The following is a 24,411-nucleotide window of genomic DNA, read 5'->3' on the forward strand; positions in this document are numbered from 1 at the left end:
TCTCCGTACATGGTCCAGAATTTGACAGAAAACCTCACACGAAAGTGAAGAGGGTGATCAGACATCAGCATCCAAGAATCCTTATGATGCCTTCCAAGCTAAAAGCAACAATTACTGTCATGCACAGACTGTTTCAGAAAATACAACAAATAGCCGAAAATACTTAGGTTACCTAGCCAGAAATCTAAAACCATTTGCCTGCGTGGACAGAAATTCACAGGTGTTCAGTTGCAAATAAATGTCATTCCTATCTCTTCATTCCAGTTGACGTGATTTCATTAAGAGCATGGTTAATAATATAGCCAGCTGTTGGCTATAAGCCAGTGCCATAACTAACATATACAATAGTAGATCAAAAGAGTGTACTACTTTTTTATTATGTGGCCCATTTTTCGTTCTCACAAAGTACCTAGGAGCAGCACGTGCTAGAGCTGGCTCTTCACGAAAAACCCGCTTACCTTCTCTCTCCTTTTCTCTTTCTTCCAACTAAGTAAAAATATACTAATTTATTTCTTATAGCTCGCTGACTCAGCTCTATTGTATTTGTTCTAACTCGTGCACTTTTCTGACCTCACCATAAATTCTTTCCCAAAAAGGAATCATAATCTGGTTAATGCAGTTGCATTAACTCATGCACTTCTCCCGACCTTTCTTCGCCAAAAAGGAATCATACTCTTAGGCTGGTTGTAATGGTAGTATCATAGCTAGTATCATGCATATCGACTAGGCAATTTTGATGAGGTGTCGTAGCATTAAATGAAGAAAGAAATGGTGGAGTATCATATCATGATACCGTATCATAATAAATGATATGCTACTTTGTGTCATGCATGTCAATAAATAGAGTACTACATAATACTAATATATAATACTATACATTACGGAGATAGTATCATACAATAATATCATATACATGATACTAGTATATGATACTTCCCATTACAACCAGTCTGATTAACGCAGTTCAGAAATCTCCTTGTTTTCAATCTTCTCTGTTGGAGGATCCCTCTGACTCAAAGGAACTTCATAGAAATCTTGGAGAATTTGTATCCTTGGGAATTCTTCCTACACAGGCTGTTTGATTCGTAGGATTGCAATTGTTGGGGGTTTTGCACCCTGTTTTGAAAGAAAATTTCCATCCACTCAAACCTCTTTGTACATTTTCTTTGTTTTTTCCCGGCATGAAAGCACTCATTGCTCCAAGTTCCTGTGGTTTACTTGTAGGGGTCAGCATGACATGCCACTCCAAAGCCTATGCTTTTTCTGTTCCTACATTTTGATAATCGTGGGAATAAAAGAGGCCATCGACCAGCATTTTGAGAAATTTACAACGTCACGGTGGTTGCTTGTGTCCAGAGCGGCAAAGCCGAGGCTGCTTGGTTGTGTCGACTTATCATTCATCTACTAGTCTCTCCGTTTCAAAATATTTGTCTTTCTAGAGATTTCAAATGGTCACCACATACGAATATATATAGACATATTTTAGAGTATAGATTTACTCATTTTGCTCCGTATATAGTCACCATTTGAAACCTCTAAAAAAACAGATATTTAGAAACGGAGGGAGTAAAAGAAAAGCCGCGTTGCTGCGGCCGGGAATAAATAACTTAAACAAGCATGCCGCGGTAACTCTGTAAAGATTGTCAATCCATACTGAACATTGGGATATTATTTTTTCTTTGTTGATTTCTTGACTTGGACTGCTGGATGACACCAGCTTCTCTTTCTTTTTAGACCGAATGCATCAATTAATATGGCAATGTCCAACAAAAGCAACCTAATGACATGCACATTTCAAAATGCAAACTTTCTTGTTAGTAAAAGCACATGTATCTGCATCACTCATATCATACAACATCACTAAAGCAGGTAGTAGAAAATAGTCGGCTACTGCCATCATCACTTGTTGTTAGGTTAGCCCAAAATGTACTTGCAGCGCTTAAAAATCATTTCATTGCATAATACCTAAATAATCATTTAACTATGGCAGCAAAATAATGAAATCCTCAGGCAAAAAAGATATACATCATTATTTGAAGAAGAAAAAACAATAACACATCAACCCCATCATACAAGAACACAAATCTTTTGTTTTCCCGTGTACACAAGTATCTAAAATACGTGCAGCAATTAGCTTAAGCTGGTGCATCTGTATAGAAATAGAAGCTTAGGGTCAGATTATTGCTGACCCAATCCCCAAGCCCCAGCAAGTTTGTTCATCAGAGGATTGCCTTCCCAGTGCATCTCGCTTAAGTTAACCTTACAATCAACAACACTGTAGAATTTATATTATAGCAAGATCGACACTTGTTCCTACTTCAGTAAAGGTTAAAATGTAACTATATCTGGCTACAAAAAATGTAGTGAGGTTACACTGCTTTTACAAAATGTTATAAATTTTAACTGACAACCATTCATCAATTAATTACTCCAAGACCGTCCGTTAAGTACCCACTAAAATATTGCATTCTCTATCTCTTTCTTGGTCTCTTGCTCATCATAATCTGAAAAAGGAATCTCATCCATTTTCTGTTTGCCACAGTTTTACTTAATGGTATATATATCTAGAGGGGGCATATCTAATGCAAAAACAGCAACAAGATGCAAAAAATGCAAACCTTCCTAAAATGCACGATCAATAGTTAACCTTTCTGCTGTAGCTATCAATTACGAAATGCATGATAAAACTTAGCTTAATATGTATAAATAATATTGAAATTGGGAACCATCCTAAAGAAAAGAAATAACAGTAAAAGGTAGGGAAATTAAAGTATTCTCCTGAGCCCTCAACTAATCTCCTCCCTAAATAACAGAGCATGTATACATTGTTAGAAATAAGCACAGGGAGGAAAAAATACATCTGGGAAATGATTCTTGCTTGGTAAATATTATCAGATATGAGCATGAAATGTACAAAAAAGATTCAGCAACTTACATCTGCAGGCTAACTCTTTATTTTTAACTCATTGGGCATAGGTCAAAATGATTGTGCACATACAGTATTCCCAGCTAGTAACCATTGCAATGTGAATTCAAGCAGTTCACAATAATACACTAATTAACCTTCATTCATGCTTATGCCAATCTGGTGATATCATCGGAGCGGAAAAAGGTTCTAGCAATGTGATTCCCCTCTACTCTCAATTCTTCATGTACATCATACAGAGGTGAGGAACTACACAAGAACACAGGCTGCCTTACTGGTGCTTCCCATCGAGCCTACTAGTAAGGATCTGGTCTAACCCAAGCATTATGTGAAGAAAAATTCTGTGGTATGGATTATGCAAACCCAAAATCAAGCACAGCAATGAACACATAATCATCAGTACAATAAACCTGATGCACATAAAGGAAGTACCAAACGCCGGCCAGTAGATCAGGGAACATGGTCGGAAGACGTGCCGTCAGCGATTGTAAGGCTTAATGCGAGCAGGCATGCGCATGAGGGCGTGGTAGAAATAGCGAGCTGGGAGGCGGGGCAGGCAAGATGCCGCTGGTGCGTGCACCATTGCCAAAGACTGAGGGAGAGGGAAGCCATGCCGCCGATGGCGATCCTGGCGGTGTTGCTGCTTGCGTCGTTGGCGCTGCTGCTTCTCCTGCCGCTCATCATGCTTTGTCTGCTTAGGCCACAGCGCCGGCTTTCGACTCCCACATCTGCGCTTCGCCTATCAGAGTGACCAACACGGGGAGGCCGTGAAGAAAGCAGATCGCCACATCTAATCCAGCTAGTCATCGAGATGGTCCTCCCGGGGCAGGAGTCCTCGTACTCCAGCATCGAAGTCGAAGAATACCTGTGTTTGTACGCTGCACTGCTAGTCCTTGGCGTTTCACATGGTCTCGTCGCACCAGATCGCGAACGCCTCCTGCCATACCGCCTCCACACGACATCTCTGGACCTAGCAGCCGCCGCTGTCAAGGGAAAGACGGTGCGCGATGGGGATGAGGGGTGGTGGCGGAAAATATCAGCGAGCCCAACCGACCATCCACCCATACTATCGACACGTACCACACGAATCATCCTACGCGCGCCACGTTCGCCTGCAGTTGGACGCTAATCGTAAATACCAGGATTCCACCTCCCTTACAGGTGGGTCCATGGCAGTAAAAACCAGCCTCGATGCACCAGGAGCCTCAAATTCCTGGGAGCTTAGTAACAAAAATGCTAGACTTACAGAAATCCCACTACGGACGCAAGTTACGGGATTGCATGGCTGAATCTCATTGATTTTCTCTCCATAAAGTTAGCTGTGGAACCCAAATTATGATGAATCCTAGGTCTCTAGCTCATCTCCGTAAGCACTTTTCGTAGAAACTGCCCGTAGCTGTAGCAAAGTTCGCTTAGTAACTGTACCGATTCGCAAATCGACCAGCAGCCACACCGCATGTCCTCCAACATGCTTGTGGTCACTGCGACCATTCTACCAAACTTGAGATACCATCCGTTTCCAAGTGGAGTCCTGCTAACAAGTCGACAGACATCCCATTCATCTAATAAAACAAATGAAAAAAATTGGGGAATCAGTTCTTCTCCACAGGCTGAAACTGTGGTGCCTCGTATGGCCGTTAATACAAGTTGAGATTTGGACTTCTTCTTTTGTCCTTTTCAGCACAGGATCTTGGTCGGTGTGGCCTCTGTTATGCACACACAAAGCTGGAAGAAGCCATTGGTGTGAAGGACAAACACCATGAAAGATATAACCTGTGATATATCATCATCATCATACTTTCTCTCTCTCAGCTATTTTAGAACGCGTGTAAATTGCTCGTTTGAACGATATCAGCAAACGCGGATGATGAAAAATGTCAACAATACCGGCAAAGCATGTTTTGTACTACCAAACATTTGGAACCAGAAGTATCACCACATATGTACCACCTATAAGATGTTTTTGCAGTTCAAAATACAAAGGTAGTATGCATTTTTTTTTATCACCAAGCTTGATTTCCAGACAATATCAGCAACCATGCTTTGTACTCCCTCCGTTCACATAGACTACATGCGGATCAAAATGAGTGAACAAACGCACCAGAACATGTCCATATACCCCCGATTCACAAAAAAAAGTAAGAGCATCTTATATTTGTGAACGGAGGGAATACTAAATACTGAAAAATCCCATAGAAATAGGACAATCCCACACGCTTCTTCTTAAAGTAGAAATGCACGGATGATTTGGAGCTTGCGTTTGGTTTATAACAGGTTTGTCTTAATGTTGGTCACTATGGGCCGGGTTTTGCATAAATTCCGCACCATAGCTGTATATTCATTTCTTTCATTCAGGCAGTGGCAATAGGAAAGGAGGTAGTGATGGCGATAAATCACGAGTGGCCATGCAGTCACGCGAGGAGAAAATCAGCTCCGTCCACTCCCACGTGATTAGTGCACTTATTATACGGCGAGCTTATATAATGATATCCCCGACGCATATAAACGTTTGCATAGTTTTTATATTAAATCAGAGGGGGCAGCTACAAGTCCCACACGTCAGTTGCATGGAACAGCCAGACATGCAATTAATCATTCACCCGTTACATGGTCAATAAGTGTGTGTGTGTCCCACCACACAATAAGGCTGGTTGTAATATGGAGTAGTATCATGCACATGATACTAGTGTATGATACTACTCCCTCCTTTCCGGTTTATAAGGCTCAATTCAAAAATCTCACCAACCAAGATAGATAATGAGTGGTGAAATATTTTTTGTAGTTTGCAAAAGCACCCAATTAATGCTCTTGTTTTCCTTAAAAATTTATGTTTACGAATGCATTAATTGCAATGCATGCATGCATAAAGTGTATGCATTGGTCAGTTTTCTCTTAATACTTGCATCCAATGATTTAATGCACCTTGAAGTCTGAACATGTGATGGGGAACAACCAAACTGAGCCTTATAAAATGGAAAAACTAAAATTTTGAGATAAACCCTATAAACCGGAAAGGAGGGAGTACCTCCCTAATGCATAGTATCATATATTAGTATTATGTAGTATTCTATTTATTGCCATGCATGACATAAAGTAGCACAACATTTATTATGATACGGTATCATAATATGATACTTCACCATCTCTTTCTTCATTTAATGCTATGACACTTCATCAAAATTGTCTAGTTGGCATGCATGATACTAGCTATGATACTACCATTACGACCAGCCTAACTGCACTGATTCCACGCTATTGTTTACAAGTTAATGGGCAACCTGCACCACCTGCAGCTCCTCTCTCACTCATCCTCCTCTAGTTCATGGACTCTGTTCATCCTCATTCTCTAGTTCATGTTCATAGCTAGCTATAACTCATCCATGGAGATATAAAGCTCCTTATCTCTACTCTTATAAAAAAGAGTTGGTGATGATGATGTGCCTGTCATCCTGCAATATAGACCGTTCAATCTATATTTGATAGATGAGAAGCAAGCTATGTCAATTTTGCAAAAAGATACTCGCACCCCTCTCCACATTTGCAGAGAAAGCCTTCCCTCGTTCATCTTTACCTCCCACAACCTTATTGTTGAGCAATTAAAAAAAGGAAGTCTCTGGAACAATATGGCATGGCGGCCACTGCTCGCGTCGTCCATCTCCATGCCTCCGCTCAGTCCGACCACCATCACGCCCCACTCCTCCTCACCTTATCTCTCCTCTTTCTCATCTCCCCCACACATAACTCATCACTTACGCCATTGATGCATATCCTTTCCTACGCTGACCTCCGCAAAGCATGTCAACGGCGCCGTCCGTGTCCCAACACCTCAGTTGCCTCACCACCCGGCACCATCACTTCACCCTCCTAATCGCTATCATAAGATATGCAATTTTGTTTGGAAGCAGGATTGAATATTTTATAAAAAAAATATCGATAGTTCTTACACATGGAATTGCTCCCACATGGGTCAATCACAAAAGATGTTTCATAAAACATCTTGCTAGTTCTTTGTAAAAATGGAGATGTAGCCTCTCCCTCCCTCCCTCCCTCTATTCCCACTAGTCACCACAAGTTGAGGTTCATTCGTGTGCACAAACGTTCAGATGTACCTAGGGTGACATAATTAGCTTAGTAGTTTACCATTCTTGATTCTGTTGAGCGCTAATGTTCTAAGCGCTTAAATGTAATTTTTCCCAGCAAGTTAATTAAAATATTCGATGCCAGTGTCATGTGAGTTACTTTTTTTTTGCGGGTGATGTGAGTTACTATTTATACATGATAAAAATTTAAATTTCCTTATGTTTTCTTGTTCTTCGGAGATTGAAACCCTCTTTGTAAATGATGCAGTTTCTGGACAGACTTTTCCCTTGTTTATTTATAATAGAAATTTACAGTAGAGGGGCTTCCCCTACTGTTCATGCATAAAAAAATATCTGCCGCAAACATGTAAGGTCTCTAATCCAAACTCTCGTCCACACACTCGGGAGGGAGCAGCACCATTAAGTGAACATGGCCCCATACAAATTGATGACATTTAAGACCTTGACAACAGTCACATGTGCATTTAAATCGCAGACCACTGACTGAGGCATAACTCAATCCACGTACTTCTTGTATCACTGACGTGTATTCACCAAATTAAACCACTGTATCATTTTCGTGTTCATTAATTCGCTATATTAAGTGCTAATCTCATAGCACAGATGGGCAGCTCAAATTTCATCCTCGCGTGGCACCATGTTCCAAAAATTCATGTCTGTAGTGATGACCACGTATCAATTAATTTCTTCTAACAATGAAACATGACTATACACTTCGAAACAAGAAAAAAAAGATCCTTTCAAACAAGGCAATTTTACCGAAAACCAGAAAACATAGCATGGATCTCAAAGCAACGACAAGCGGTGGATGCATGCACAGTAATCTACACTTCTGTATGCAGCTTGTTCGTGGTGTAATCTTACCCCATCATCTTCTCGAAACAAAAATCTCACACATTCAATAAATAAATAAATAAATAAATACATAAATCTCACTCCATCATGTACACAATTTTCAGGCCTCCGATCTTAACCTTCCCATGTCTAGGCACCAATGTCACTGTCACACTCTCGTCTCTGTCGGCACCCAAATCTTCCAGGAGCTCGTTCAACGCCACCCTCATGCTTGTTTCTATCCTCGTCCCCTTCCCTGTGCCATCCATCCTGGGATGACTCAAGCACAGGTAGCTCCCGGCCAGCTCCCGCCCGCTCGGCTCGACCTTCTCGTACTCCATGGCGTTCACGTAGACGTCGAACTTGACCATTTCCGTGCCGTCGGTCTCGATGCCCTCCACCACCAGCACCTCCTCCCGCACCGCCTTCTCTCGCCGGCTTCGAAGCACCCGCGGCCGTCTTACCTCCACGGTCACCGCCGCGTCAAGGGATAGCGGGAACCTGACGGACTTCAACGACGACGAGCCTTTACCTCTGTTCACGTTTGGAGTAGGAGATGGGCGTGCGTCGGCCCACGGCATGCCGACGCCGTCGAACCTGTACCGGAGCTTGTCGATGTCGAGCACGTCGCGGACGGTGATCCGCACCAGGCGGGCCTCCTCGTCGTAGAAGAGGAAGGAGGAGTCGAGCCAGTCGGAGTCCGTGAAGTCGACGTGGCCGCGATAACCGCGGGCGGCGCCGACATCTCGCCACGCCTCCCACAGGCGGTCGATGTTACTGTGCTGCGGGTAGAAGAGCGGGTCTCGGCCGGCGGAGTAGTAGGTGCCCATGTCCTCCACGTTGTGGAAGGCCAGATCGCCGGTCCAAGTGTGCATGGTGTTGTGCGGGGTCATTTCCACTGTCCCAGGGCCCGGCCTGTCAGACTGGCCGGCACGGAAAAGCTGGCCGTGGAAGAGGGACGGCAGGGCCGCATTGCCGATCATCTGCTTGTACATGATCCTGAGGTTCTGCTGGATCTGCTGCTCGTCAGTGAGGTTGTTCTCGACGCGCGCGAAGTCCAGGTTGACGACCGTAGGCGGCGCGTGCGCCGGGTTCCGCACGGGGTCGTGCAGCGGCGACGACGAGTTGGCGAACTCCGCCGGCATCCGCATTCCCTCCGGCACGTCCCAGCCCCAGAAGGGCAGCGCGAAGCCGGGCTCCCCGAGCAGCCTCGCGGCGATGCGCTCGAAGAAGTAGAGGTAGGCGCGGTGGAACGGGAAGAACCACGAGAAGTGGATCTGCATGTTGAGCTCCGGGTCCCCCGTCTGGCGGTAGGAGCCGGTGCAGTAGGCGCAGTGGACGTTGGCCAGCTGGTAGAGGCTGCGCGCGTCGCTGTGCGGCAGCGCCCTCATCAGAGCTATCGCGCGCTCGTACTTGGCCATGTGCTCCGCCCCCACGGCGTGCATCGGCCGCCGGACCCTCAGCGGCTCCGCCGGGTCCGGGAGCGTGAAGTTGATCGGCTCCGACGCGGGCGCCGGCGGGCAGCATTAGAAGGGCGGGATCGGGTGCGGTGGCAGCGTCACCTTGACGCACGTGTGCAGGCTGGTCACGAGAGGACCGCCAATCTTCTTCTTGCCGCCGCTGCCGTCGGAGAGTGGGGCGGTGTCGGCGTCGCCTGCGCATGAGACGATGTACGGGTCGAGGCCGGAGACGGTGATGAGCGCTCTGGGCAGAGAGTAAGTGCATGGGTTTAGGGAGACCAGGAAGGCGGTGTAGACGACGATGACCGTGGCTGCGGCGGAGGCGCAGATGAGAAAGACGCAGGCCGCGAGTGGAGCACGGTGTCCATTGGCCATGGCTTCAGGTGCTAGCAGCTTGTTGCTTCGCACAGGCGTTCCGCCGGCTATTTTGTTTGGCTATGCCTACATCTACTTTGTCTCGGAGCAGCAGAGGACGGACATGTAAAGCTCAGTGGATTTTTCCTAACACATTGCGCGCATAACTTGTATCCTCACCCTTCATCTTGCGTGCTGTCCAATCGCATAGGCCCACTCATTGTCAGCCATGCATGAGATTCTACCGCCATGGGCATTTCTATAGCTCGTATTTTCTGCCGTATTACATACGAGGTCCTCTAGATTCCTTTGTTAGGAGGTCCTATGTATATTACTTCCTCTCTGTCGTACGCATGGTACCACATGCCTGACGCATGCTACCTTTTCCCACGATGTACTCATTTAGGTGACAGTACATCGCTAAGAACTGTTATGCACAAATAATGAGCCGCAACACTAATTAAGGTGGGTGGACAGTTTTCATGGACCAGTTTGATTTTTTAGCGCAATCTGGTAATCGTTTGGACGATATAAAGTTCTCTGACTGAAGACGGAAAGTTCGACGCAAGCGAGGTACAGTTTCCCTACTTCACGGATCGATACTTTAGGAGGTAATTACACCACTGGTGCTTGAACTTGCTATGAATGTGCACTTTAGTGTCTGAACTTGCAAAATACATGGAACTGGTTTCATAACTTGACATGGACGTGCGGATGCGGTTCACATCTCATATGTATATATCCACCATGCTGATGTGGCAGCCAAAATGGCATTAGGCCCGCTGTCAGCGACCAGATGGCAGTGAGGAGGGCGCGCGACCTGTTTATTTTCTTTTCAAAAACACCCTGGAATTATATTTTTTTCTTACAAATAGGAGAGAAACAACACAAATTTGTAAAAGAATGGTAGGGTGGGGGGGGGGGGTGTTCAAACCCGCGACCTATCGCTCGCATGAGGCGTGGCTAACCAGTAGAGCTAATCACATTTAGACCTTATACAATGGGAGGTGCTTAGAGAGATGCTTAGAAAAATAAACCGGGTTTTTCTGAAGCACCGGTGCTTATTTCTATAGGAGAGACGCTTAGTTAAGCGTTTATCTTGTACAAATAAGCACCGGTGCTTAAAAAACACCGGTTTATTTCTCTAAGCACCTCCCCTAAGCATCTTCCATTGTACAAGGCCTTATACACATGTAAATGTTTGAATACTTTATATACCATAAGGCTGATCGACATAAACAAAGTAATTTATTCCAACAAAAATAATAATGGGTCAATTATTCGAACATGTATCCTAAGGTTATATAGCGGCCCCACATATGAATACAACCCAAGAAACATAATGTTACAAAAGATAAATTTAACTTTACAACATAATGTGCTCGTGTGGGTAAAACAAACCACACCACGACCCACTTTCAACGTGTTCATTTTTTCCATTTAGAAATTTCCAAAAACATGTAAATTATAATCATGTGTTATAAAAAAAAATATTTGAAAAGTTGTATAATTTCATAAAATATCTACACATAACAAAAATACTTTACGAAAATAATTTTATAATTCTAAAGTGCTCTCATTTTTAATAAAATATTAAAGTAATTTTAGAAATTTTCGTATATTTAAATAAATTCTCGTATTTGTTTCAAATTTTCCATGTTTTTAATAAAATAATCATGTAGTACATAAAAGTGTTCATGCTTTAAAAAAATTGTGTTGTTTTAAAAAGCTTATATAGTATATAAAAGTTTGTGTGTTCTAGTGCGCCCTCAGATTGCAGATCGTTACATGAATAATATTTGATTCATATAATTTGTTACAATTTATAAATATTTTAAATTGTATGATTATGTTTTTAAGTAACACTTGGATACTTTTTAAAATGACACGTAAATTTTCAAATTATTTCAAATTATGTTTGTTATACAGTCATAAATATTAATTATACTTTAGAAACATGAGATCTTTTTGGTTGGAGTGGTATCCAAGGTTGCTATATAGCATTTGGCCGGATGTTTGAATCACAGACCCGGCACTATTTTTTATGGATTAAACTTCTTTAATTTATGTTGTTCCGCCTAGTGTATATAAAGGGTGTCAATCCCTCCAAACATCAAGTGTTTGGTAGTCGATTGGCTAGCCACACATGCATCGTAACAACAGTACCCATGTTCAAACTCCCTACAGTTGTAATTTTTATTCTACAGATGTCTGCTGTTTTTCTCCAAGGTCCTATTTCTAAGAAAAATAATAATTTCAGGGGTTTCCTGAAAAACTAGGCCACACGCCCACTTTCCTGCCATCCAGTCACTGACAGCGGGCCACGTGCCATGTTGGAACGCCTCATCAGCGTCATGGATGTATACATATGAGATTTGAACCGTATTTGCACGTACATGCCAAGTTATAGAACCAGTTCTATGTATTTTTCAAGTTCACACACTAAAATGAACGTCCATGGCAAGTTCAAGCACCATCGGTGTATTTACCTCATACTTTAGCCATCCCTATCTACAACACTTTACTCTATCTTGTGCTCGCTGCTCTCGTCCTTGTCGTTCCTCTTTCATTCACCGCTAAGCTAGATTCGTCTCTCCTGCTAGCTCGCAGCCACTCGAACTCCTCGCAATGTCTAGACACTACGGTTATGCATTATTCTCGGCAAGTTAATCACCATGACAGAGGTTACTGTCGTCTGCTCCCATCTTATCTTAGAAATTTTTCGGTCATTGTTCCCATATTATTTTTCATCTATATATGGACCGTACTTAAACTCGCTTCATCTATATATGACGTGAAGGGCCCAACATATAAATCGAGGTAGCTCCTTGGTGTGATTAATAGACTTGGATGTGTCTCATTGCAGTTCTTCTATATATGCCATCAAAAATGTTGTTGAGATCGAGACTCCGGTGTGTGCCACTAAAGTTCTTCTACCTAATCCATAAAAGACAGGTCATAGTATGTCAAAGTTCATATTTTGGATGCGATTGCTAACTCAAAAAAAAACTTTCCGTTAGCCAACAATGGTATGAACATAGGAGAGGGGAGTCCCGATCTCTATAGTGTATTGTTAAAGTTCTCCTAAGCTTGACGTTAAGGGCCCGACATAGAAATCAAGGTTGCTTCTTTGTGTGATTAGTAGGCTTGGGGGTGTCTCATTGAAGTCCTTCTACATATGCCATGAATGACTTTCAAAAGACGTTGTTGAGATCCAGAATCTGGTGTGTGCCACTAAAGTTCTTCTAACTAGGCCATAAAAGACCATTGATGGTATGTGAGAGTCCATATTTTGGGTGCGATTGCCAACTCACATAATGTCTTCCCTCTAGACGAGAATGGAATCGACATATGAGAGGAGAGTACCGATGCCAGACGTGTATCATTAAAGTTCCCCTATCCATGACATGAAGGACCCAACATAAAAAGCGAACTTGCTTATTTGTGTGATTACTAGACTTGGGAGAGTCTTGTTGTAGTTCTTCTACATATGTCATGCAATTCGTTCAAAAGGCGTTGTTGAGATCAGACTCCGGTGTGTGCCACTAAAGTTCTTCTACCTAGGCCATAAAAGACTGGTCATAGTATTTCAAAGTTCATATTTCAGGTGTGATAGCCAACTTATAAAAATATCTTTTCGCTAACCGAGACCGATAACATCATAGGGGAGGAGATCTCTAGAGTATATCGTTAAAGTTCTCCTAAGCTTGACGTGAAGGGCTCGACATAGAAATCAAGGTTGCTTCTTTGTGTGATTAGTAGGCTTGGGGGTGTCTCATTGAAGTTCTTCTACATATGCCATGAATGACTTTCAAAAGACGTTGTTGAGATCCAGAATCTGGTGTGTGCCACTAAAGTTCTTCTACCTAGGCCATAAAAGACCATTCATGGTATGTGAGAGTCCATATTTCGGGTGCGATTGCCAACTCACATAATGTCTTCCCTCTAGACGAGAATGGAATCGACATAGGAGAGGAGAGTACCGATGCCGGGCGTGTATCATTAAAGTTCTCCTATCCATGACATGAAGGACCCGGCATAAAAACCGAACTTGCTTATTTGTGTGATTACTAGACTTGGGTGTGTCTTATTGTAGTTCTTCTACATATGTCATGCAATTCCTTCAAAAGGCGTTGCTGAGATCCAGACTCCAGTGTGTGCCACTAAAGTTCTTCTACCTAGGCCATAAAAGACCGGTCATAGTATTTCAAAGTTCATATTTCAGGTGTGATAGCTAACTTATAAAAATATCTTTTCACTAGCCGACACCGGTATCATCATAGGGGAGGAGATCTCTAGAGTATATCGTTAAAGTTCTCCTAAGCATAACATGAAGGGCCCTACAACTTCTTGGTGTGATTTGTAGACTTGGGGCTGTCTCAATTAAGTTCTTCTACATATGCCATGAAAGACCTTCAAAAGGCATCGTTGAGATCTAGAATCCGGCGTGTGCCACTAAAGTTCTTCTACCTAGTCCATAAAAGACCGGTCATATTATATGAGAGTCCATATTTTGGGTGCGATAGCCAACTCACATAATATCCTTTCCCTAGTCAAGAATGGAACCGACATAGAAGAGAGAGTCGCGATCTCGGGCATGTATCATTGAAGTTCTCCTATGCATTACATGAAGGGCCCAACATAGAAACCGAGATTGCTTATGTGTGTGATTACTAGACTTGGGTGTGTCTTGTTGTAGTTCTTCTACATATGCCCTACCTAATCAATACAAGACTGGTCATAGTATGTCAAAGTTCATATTTCAAGTGCGTTGGCGAACTCAAAAAAATATCGTTTCGCTTGCCGAGAACAGTATCAACATAGGAGAGGAGAGTCCCGATCTCAAGCGTGAATCGTTAAAGTTCTCCTAAGCATGACGTGAATGGCCCAACATAGAAATCGAGGTAGCTCATTTGTGTCATTTGTAGACTTTGGGTGTCTCATTAAAGTTTCTACATATGTCATGAAAGACCTTCAAAAGGCGTTGTTGAGATACAGAATTCAGTGTGTGCCACTAAATTTCTTGTACCTCGGCCATAAAGGACCGGTCAGAGTACGTGAAAGTCCTATTTCAGTGCAAGCAAAAACACGATGAATAAGCTGCAGCTTAATTGATCTGAACAAAGCCCAATAGAGTGAAAGGCTAAAACGTCCTACTACCTATATTCAGGCACAACTCCATCCACAAACTTGTAGTTAGTGCAAACAAATAATTAGAGAGGCTGTTGTGTGCTAGCTTTTCTATGGACAGAAGTCCATCTAGCTAGCTCCAGAACTTAAAAGTCAACAGAAAAAAAATGCATAAACTGCATGCGTGAAATTGATTGCAGCAAGAAAAAATAAACAAGAGACAACCAACTAAACCGTAGGCATTCCAAACGAGATGGTAATGGTACATTTGCAACTAGTGTTTGCCTGACTAAACTCAATACATGGGGTGCTAGATTCTTCTTTACTTTGATCCCTCTGCAGACTGTACATGCCAATGCCTGCGCCAATTTTGACAGTATAAATGCCTGCGCCAATTTTGACAGTATAAAAGCCTGCAAAAAAGGCAGCAAACTCTGACTATATGATTTACTGTAACCAAGAGCCGAGTTACATGATTCCTTGACACAGATCAAAATTTGAAATAATGTGCTGTTTATGATCACTGATAATAACGGGTGGTCTTGTAACATCATTCGACTACTGCACAATAACAATAATCTGCTCCAAATAAACAAACTGTTGTCAGCAAACAACTGAACAAGATCAATAATTTCTTTTACATATTCAACAACTGCATAGATGTTAACATTCATTAATCCAAAAACTAGAAACTGAACATGTCACTGACCATGCTAAATTTGGGCCGACCAGTATTGACAAATCGAGGTAAAGCCAATACTGAAAAAATGCCTAGTTCACTGAATGTGGAGCAACCCATGGCGGGGAGATATTCAGTACGCCAGTACCTTTGAGGCCACGGAGTTGGAGTGCGCAACGATTTAGATGAGCATCCTCAAATATGTGGTTGTCGGTCTTGTCACTATCTGGGGCATTGGAGAAATCTGGCATGGCCTGGTATTCATGGGATCCTGAATCGGTAGCACCATATTTCTCTCCATCTTGGCTTGACGAAGGAGAATCGCTCTCGAAATTAGGATGAATTTACTCGTCCTCCTCCTCCTCCTCCTTAGCAATCCAGATCTGGGATGCCCTCTGTTGCGACCGGTGATGTCTACTACACAACCTTCTTCTTGTAGACGTTGTTGGGCCTCCAAGTGCAGAGGTTTGTAGGACAGTAGCAAATTTCCCTCAAGGGGATGACCTAAGATTTATCAATCCGTAGGAGGCGTAGGATGAAGATGGTCTCTCTCAAGCAACCCTGCAACCAAATAACAAAGAGTCTCTTGTGTCCCCAACACACCCAATACAATGGTAAATTGTATAGGTGCCCTAGTTCGGCGAAGAGATGGTGATACAAGTGGTATATGGATAGTAGATAAAGGTATTTGTAATCTGAAATTATAAAAACAGCAAGGTAACAAGTGATAAAAGTGAGCGTAAACGGTATTGCAATGCGTTGAAACAAGGCCTAGGGTTCTTACTTTCGCTAGTGTAAGTCCCCTCAACAATACTAACATAATTGGATCATAAAACTATCCCTCAACATGCAACAAAGAGTCACTCCAAAGTCACTAATAGTGGAGAACGAACGAAGAGATTATGGTAGGGTACGAAACCACCTCAAAGTTATTCTTTTCAATCAATCCGTTGGGCTATTCCTATAAGTGTCACAAACAGCCCTAGAGTTCATACTAGAATAACACCTTAAGATACAAATCAACCAAAAACCTAATGTCACCTAGATACTCCAATGTCACCTCAAGTATCCATGGGTATGATTATACGATATGCATCACACAATCTCAGATTCATCTATTCAACCAACACAAAGGACCTCAAAGAGTGCCCCAAAGTTCTACCGGAGAATCACGACGAAAACGTGTGCCAACCCTTATGCATAGGTTCCCAATGTCACAAAACCCGCAAGTTGGTCACCGAAACATACATCAAGTGGCACGTGGTATCCCATTGTCACCACAGATATCCACGGCAAGACATACATCAAGTGTTCTCAAGTCTTTAAAGACTCAATCCGATAAGATCACTTCAAAAGGGAAAACTCGATTCATTACAAGAGAGAAGAGGGGGGAAGAAACATCATAGGATCCAAATATAATAGCAAAGCTCGCGATACATCAAGATTGTATCACCTCAAGAACACGAGAGAGAGAGAGAGATCAAACACATAGCTACTGGTACATACCCTCAGCCCCGAGGGAGAACTACTCCCTCCTCGTCATGGAGAGCTCCGGTATGATGAAGATGGTCACTGGAGAAGGATTGCCCCCTCCGGCAGGGTGCCGGAACGGGTCTATATTGGTTTTCGGTGGCTACGGAGGCTTCTGGCGGCGGAACTCCTGATCTATGTTGCGTTCTGGAAGTTTTAGGTCACGTAGGTATATATGGGTGCAGGAGGTACGTCAAGGGAGCCACGAGGGCCCCACGAGACAGGGGGCGCGCCCTGGGGGGGCGCCCCCCACCCTCGTGAGCACCTCGTTCCTTCCTTGACGTGGGGTCCAAGTCCATTAGGTGTGTTTCCTTCCAAAAATAACTTCTCCAGTTGATTTCGTTCCGTTTCGACTCCGTCTGATATTCCTTTTCTTTAAAACACTGAAATAGGCATAAAACAGCAAATCTGGGCTGGGCCTCCGATTAATAGGTTAGTCCCAAAAGTAATATAAAAGTGGAAAATAAAGCCCAATATTGCCCAAAACAGTAGATAATATAGCATGGAGCAATCAAAAATTATAGATACGTTGGAGACGTATCAAGCATCCCCAAGCTTAATTCCTACTCGTCCTCGAGTAGGTAAATGATAAAAAGATAATTTTCGATGTGGAATGCTAGTTGGCATAATTTCAATGTAATTCTTCTTACTTGTGATATGAATATTCAGATCCGAAAGGTTCAAGACAAAAGTTCATTTTGACATAGAAATAATAATACTTCAAGCATACTAACCAAGCAGTTATGTTTCTTCAAAATAACATGGCCAAAGAAAGTTATCCCTACAAAATCATATAGTCTGGCTATGCTCCATCTTCACCACACAACATATTTAAATCATGCACAACCCCGATGACAAGCCAAGCAATTGTTTCATACTTTTGATGTTCTCAAACTTTTTGAATCTTCACGCAATACATGAGCGTGAGCCATGGACATAGCACTATAGGTGGAATAGAATGGTGGTTGTGGAGAAGACAAAAAGGAGAAGATAGTCTCACATCAACTAGGCGTATCAACGGGCTATGGAGATGCCCATCAATAGATATCAATGTGAGTGAGTAGAGATTGCCATGCAAGAGATGCACTAGAGCTATAAATGTATGAAAGCTCAACAAAAGAAACTAGTGGGTGTGCATCCAACTTTCTTGCTCACGAAGACCTAGGGCATTTTGAGGAAGCCCATCATTGGAATATACAAGCCAAGTTCTATAATGAAAGATTCCCACTAGTATATGAACGTGACAACATATGAGACTCTCTATATGAAGAACATGGTGCTACTTTGAAGCACACGTGTGGTAAAAGGGCAGTAGCATTGCCCCTGTTTTATTTTTTTATTTGGCCTTTTTTTGGCCTTTCTTTTTTTGGGACAATGCTCTATTGAATGATGATCATCACACTTCTATTTATTTGCAACTCAATGATACAACTCGATACTAGAAACAAAGTATGACTCTATATGAATGCCTCCGGCGGTGTACCGGGATATGCAATGAATCAAGAGTGATAAGTATGAAGAAATAATGAATGGTGGCTTTGCCACAAATACTATGTCAACTACATGATCATGCTAAGCAATATGACAATGATGAATGTGTCATGATGAACTAGGTGGTGAAAAATTGCATGGCAATATATCTCGGAATGGCTATGGAAATGCCATAATAGTGGTGGCTGTTTTGAGGAAGGTATATGGTAGGTGTATGATACCGGCGAAAGGTGCGCGGTATTAGAGAGGCTAGCAAAGGTGGAAGGGTGAGAGTGCGTATAATCCATGGACTCAACATTAGTCATAAAGAACTCACATACTTATTGCGAAAATCTATTAGTCATCGAAACAAAGTACTACGCGCATGCTCCTAGGGGGATAGATTGGTAGGAAAAGACCATCGCTCGTCCCCGACCGCCACTCATAAGGAAGACAATAAATAAATAAATCATGCTCCGACTTCGTCACATAACGGTTCACCATATGGGCATGCTACGGGAATCACAAACTTCAACACAAGTATCTCTCAAATTCACAACTACTCAACTAGCATGACTCTAATATCACCATCTCCATATCTCAAAACAATTATCAAGTATCAAACTTCTCATAGGATTCAACACACTCATAAGAGAATTTTATTATTCTTGAATACCTAGCATATTAGGATTTTAAGCAAATTACCATGCTATTTAAGACTCTCAAAATAATATAAGTGAAGCATGAGAGTTCATCTATTTCTTCAAAATAAAACTACCGCCATGCTCTAAAGGATATAAATGAAGCACTAGAGCAAATGACAAACTACTCCGAAAGATATAAGTGAAGATCAATGAGTAGTCGAATAATTATGCAACTATGTGAAGACTCTCTAACAATTAATAATTTCAGATCTTGGTACTCTATTCAAACAGCAAGCAAAGCAAAATAAAATGACATCTAAGAATAGCAAACATCATGTGAAGAAGCAAAAACTTAGGATCAACCGATACTAACCGATAGTTGTTGAAGAAGAAAGGTGGGATGCCAACCGGGGCATCCCCAAGCTTAGACGCTTGTGACTTCTTGAAATATTATCTTGGGGTGCCTTGGGCATCCCCAAGCTTGAGATTTTTTGTCTCCTTAATTCCTCTCATATCACGGTCTCCCTAAATCTCAAAAGCTTCATCCACACAAAACTCAACAAGGACTCGTGAGATAAATTAGTATAAACCATTGCCAAACCTTATCATACTATACTGTATAAAATCACTAAAATTATTATTCAACATTGCATACTAAATGCCTCTGCATATTTAATAGTTCTATTCTGAAATAGAATCATTAAAGAAGCAAACATATGCAAACAATGCAAACATAACAGCAATCTGCCTAAACAGGATAATCTGTAAAGAATGCTTCAACATCCATACTTCCCTAGCTCCAAAAATTATGAAAGAAAATTTCCACTGTAGTAAATTTATCAGAGCTTAATATGCAAAAGGTTTCAACATTTTATCACATTCTGACTTTTCTAGGGAATTATTGCAACAGCGGTAAACTTTCTGTTTTCAAACAGCAACATGTATACTTGTAACATAGGCATAGTAAAGACTATTAATGACACTTTTATTGAAATAAAAGATGCAAAACATTGTTCTAAATAACAGCAAGCAAATCCTAACAAAATAAATTGATGCTCCAAGCAAAACACATATCATGTGGTGAATAAAAATATAGCTCCAAGTAAAGTTACCGATGAACGAAGACGAAAGAGGGGATGCCTTCCGGGGCATCCCCAAGCTTAGGCTCTTGGCTATCCTTGAATATTACCTTGGGGTGACTTGGGCATCCCCAAGTTTAGGCTCTTTCCACTCCTTATTCCATAGTCCATCGAATCCTTACCCAAAACATGAAAACTTCACAACACAAAACTTAACAGAAAACTCGTAAGCTCTGTTAGTATAAGAAAGTAAATCACCACTTCAAGGTAATGTAATGAACTCATTATTTATTTATATTGGTGTTAAACCTAATGTATTACAACTTCTCTATGGTTTATAAACTATTTTACTAGCCATAGATTCATCAAAATAAGTAAACAACACACGAAAAACAGAATCTGTCAAAAACAGAACAGTCTGTAGTAATCTAAATCAAACGTATACTTCTGGAACTCATAAAATTCTCAAATAAATTTCTGGACCTGAGGAATTTATCTATTAGTCATCTGAAAAAATAATTAACTAAATAGCACTCTCCAAATAAAAATGTCAGCAATTCTTGTGAGCGCTAAAGTTTCTGTTTTTTTACAGCATGATCAACAAGACTTTCCCAAAGTCTTCCCAAAGGTTCTACTTGGCACAAACACCAATTAAAAGCATAAAACCACATCTAAACAGAGGCTATATGAATTATTTATTACTAAACAGGAACAAAAAGCAAGGAATAAAAATAAAGTTGGGTTGCCTCCCAACAAGCGCTATCATTTAACGCCCCTAGCTAGGCATGATGATTTCAACGATGCTCACATAAAAGATAAGAATTGAAACATAAAGAGAGCATCATGAAGAATATGACTAGCACATTTAAGTCTAACATACTTCCTATGCATAGGGATTTTGTGAGCAAACAACTTATGGGAACAATAATCAACTTGCATAGGAAGGTAAAACAAGCATAACTTCAAAACTTTAAGCACGTAGAGAGGAAACTTGATATTATTACAATTCCTACAAGCATATGTTCCTCCCTCATAATAATTTTCAGTAGCATCATGAATGAATTCAAAAATATAACCAGCACCTAAATCATTCTTTTCATGATCTACAAGCATAGAAAATTTACTACTCTCCACATAAGCAAAATTCTTCTCATTCGGAATAGTGGGAGTATCATAAGAGACTTGAATACTATAAATTGTTTCCACGTTAAAGGAGTAATGTTTAGAGAAAGGGTACTCATAATCATGACAAGTTTTATAAATATAATCATCACTACTCTTTATAGCATAAGTTTTATCACAATAATCATCATAAGTAGCAACTTTGTTCTCATCATAATCACTTTGCATATCTAAACATGGAAGGCTAAAAATATCATCATTAAGCGTAGCATCCCCAAGCTTGGGACAAACATTAATTGTAGCAAATATATTCTCAAATATGTCATCCTCATCAAACATAGCTTCCCCAAGCTTGGGCCTTTTCGTATCATAAGCATAATCACTCTCATCATTAATAGCATGGATAGCACCAATAGTATAGCAATTATTATATTCTTCCAAGCAAGTACCAAAAAGATTTTCAAGATCATAAGAAGTATCATTATCTTCCCAATCATAATCATCACAACAAGCAATAGGCATAATGAGATCATCATCAAGTGTATCATCTTCATTTTCATGAGGCACAACAATAATAGGAGCAACTTTATTTGGGAGAGATACCTTTTTACCTCTCTTCCTTTTTCTTTTCTTCTTCTTTACCACATCGTGTGTGGGTTCAATCCTATTTTTGGAGCTCCTTATTAATGAGATTAGTTGAATAGGAGGCTCCTCCTCGTTACCTGATTCATCATAAGAGATAATAGGAGGATATTGGGAAGTCTCTTCCCTTTTATTAGCATTCTCTTCATCTTCTATTTGTTTCATTTTCTTTATGTAGTTGGCAATATAAGGATTCTCAATGCAATTCACCACACAATACATATAAATATTCTCTAGATCAAAATCAAGAACTCTATCAAGATTAAACTTTGGAATACCCTCAGTTATACGTTTCATTTCTTCATAACCCAAAAGAAGGCTAAGCTCTTTATGATGCTCAAGGGTAATCAAATTATCACAATGTTTGGACACGACTTGATCATGAAACAAATAGCATTGGAGCTTTAAATGACCATGTTCATTGCAAAGTTCACAAGGGGCACGAAAATATTGAATCTTTCAGCACATTCATCTAGACTTTCTTGCAACAATTTAGTTTCTAAGTACTTATGCCTCTTACAATATCTATCTTCCCTATTCGGTGTGTACTTGCAAACCCAATCTACTCCACAAAAATTGACATGTTTATAGGAGGTATTTTCATCATAACTAGTACAATCATCATTAGCATCATGGATATTCAAAGAATTCGTACTAAGAACATTGAAATCATGCTCATCATTCAAAGATTTAGTGCCAAACATTTTGTAGATTTCTTCTTCTAAAACTTTAGCATAATTTTCCTTTCTATCATACTCATGAAAGATATTAAAAAGGTGAAGCATATGAGACAAACTTAATTCCTTTTTTTTAATTTTCTTTTATAAACTAAACTAGTGATAAAACAAGAAACTAAAAGACTCGATTGCAAGATCTAAAGATATACCTTCAAGCACTCACCTCCCCGGTAACGGCGCCAGAAAAGAACTTGATGTCTACTACACAACCTTCTTCTTGTAGACGTTGTTGGGCCTCCAAGTGCAGAGGTTTGTATGACAGTAGCAAATTTCCCTCAAGTGGATGACCTAAGGTTTATCAATCCGTAGGAGGCGTAGGATGAAGATGGTCTCTCTCAAGCAACCCTGCAACCAAATAACAAAGAGTCTCTTGTGTCCCCAACACACCCAATACAGTGGTAAATTATTGTTGGAAATATGCCCTAGAGGCAATAATAAATTAGTTATTATTATTATATTTCCTTGTTCATGATAATCATTTATTATCCATGCTAGAATTGTATTAATAGGAAACTCAGATACATGTGTGGATACATAGACAACACCATGTCCCTAGTAAGCCTCTAGTTGACTAGCTCGTTGATCAATAGATGGTTATGGTTTCCTGACCATGGACATTGGATGTCGTTGATAACGGGATCACATCATTAGGAGAATGATGTGATGGACAAGACCCAATCCTAAGCATAGCACTAGATCGTGTAGTTCATATGCTAAAGCTTTTCTAAAGTCAAGTATTATTTCCTTAGACCATGAGATTGTGCAACTCCCGGTTACCGTAGGAGTGCTTTGGGTGTGCCAAACGTCACAACGTAACTGGGTGGCTATAAAGGTACACTACGGGTATCTCCGAAAGTGTCTGTTAGATTGGCACGAATCGAGACTGGGATTTGTCACTCCGTGTGACGGAGAGGTATCTCTGGGCCCACTCAGTAGGACATCATCATAATGTGCACAATGTGATCAAGGAGTTGATCACGGGATGATGTGTTACGGAATGAGTAAAGAGACTTGCCGGTAACGTGATTGAACAAGGTATCGGGATACCGACAATCGAATCTCGGGCAAGTATCGTACCGCTAGACAAAGGGAATTGTATACGGGATTGATTAAGTCCTTGACATCGTGGTTCATCTGATGAGATCATCGTGGAACATGTGGGAGCCAACATGGGTATCCAGATCCCGCTGTTGGTTATTGACCGGAGAGTCATCTCGGTCATGTCTGCATGTCTCCCGAACCCGTAGGGTCTATACACTTAAGGTTCGGTGATGCTAGGGTTATAGAGATATTAGTATGCGGTAACCCGAAAGTTGTTCGGAGTCCCGGATGAGATCCCGGACGTCACGAGGAGTTCCGGAATGGTCCGGAGGTAAAGAATTATATATAGGAAGTGCTATTTCGGCCATCGGGACAAGTTTCGGGGTCACCGGTATTGTACCGGGACCACCGGAAGGGTCCCGGGGGTCCACCGGGTGGGGCCACCTGCCCCGGGGGGCCACATGGGCTGTAGGGGGTGCGCCTTGGCCTACATGGGCCAAGGGCACCAGCCCCTAGAGGCCCATGCGCCAAAGGGACAAGAGGAGGGGAGAGTCCTAAAAGGGGAAGGCACCTCCGAGGTGCCTTGGGGAGGATGGACTCCTCCCCCCCTTGGCCGCACCCTTCCTTGGAGGAAGGGGCAAGGCTGCGCCCTCCCCCTCTCCC

General features: G+C 41.6%; 1 pseudogene; it reads right to left on the minus strand.

Annotated features, from left to right (window-relative positions):
- Positions 1 to 7,958: 7,958 nt before the first annotated feature.
- On the minus strand, positions 7,959 to 9,752 carry LOC123058677 (polyphenol oxidase I, chloroplastic-like; annotated as a pseudogene).
- Between the last annotated feature and the right edge of the window lie 14,659 nt (positions 9,753 to 24,411).

This window comes from Triticum aestivum, chromosome 3A (genome assembly GCF_018294505.1).
Source record: "Triticum aestivum cultivar Chinese Spring chromosome 3A, IWGSC CS RefSeq v2.1, whole genome shotgun sequence".
In the NCBI taxonomy this organism is placed as follows: domain Eukaryota; kingdom Viridiplantae; phylum Streptophyta; class Magnoliopsida; order Poales; family Poaceae; genus Triticum; species Triticum aestivum.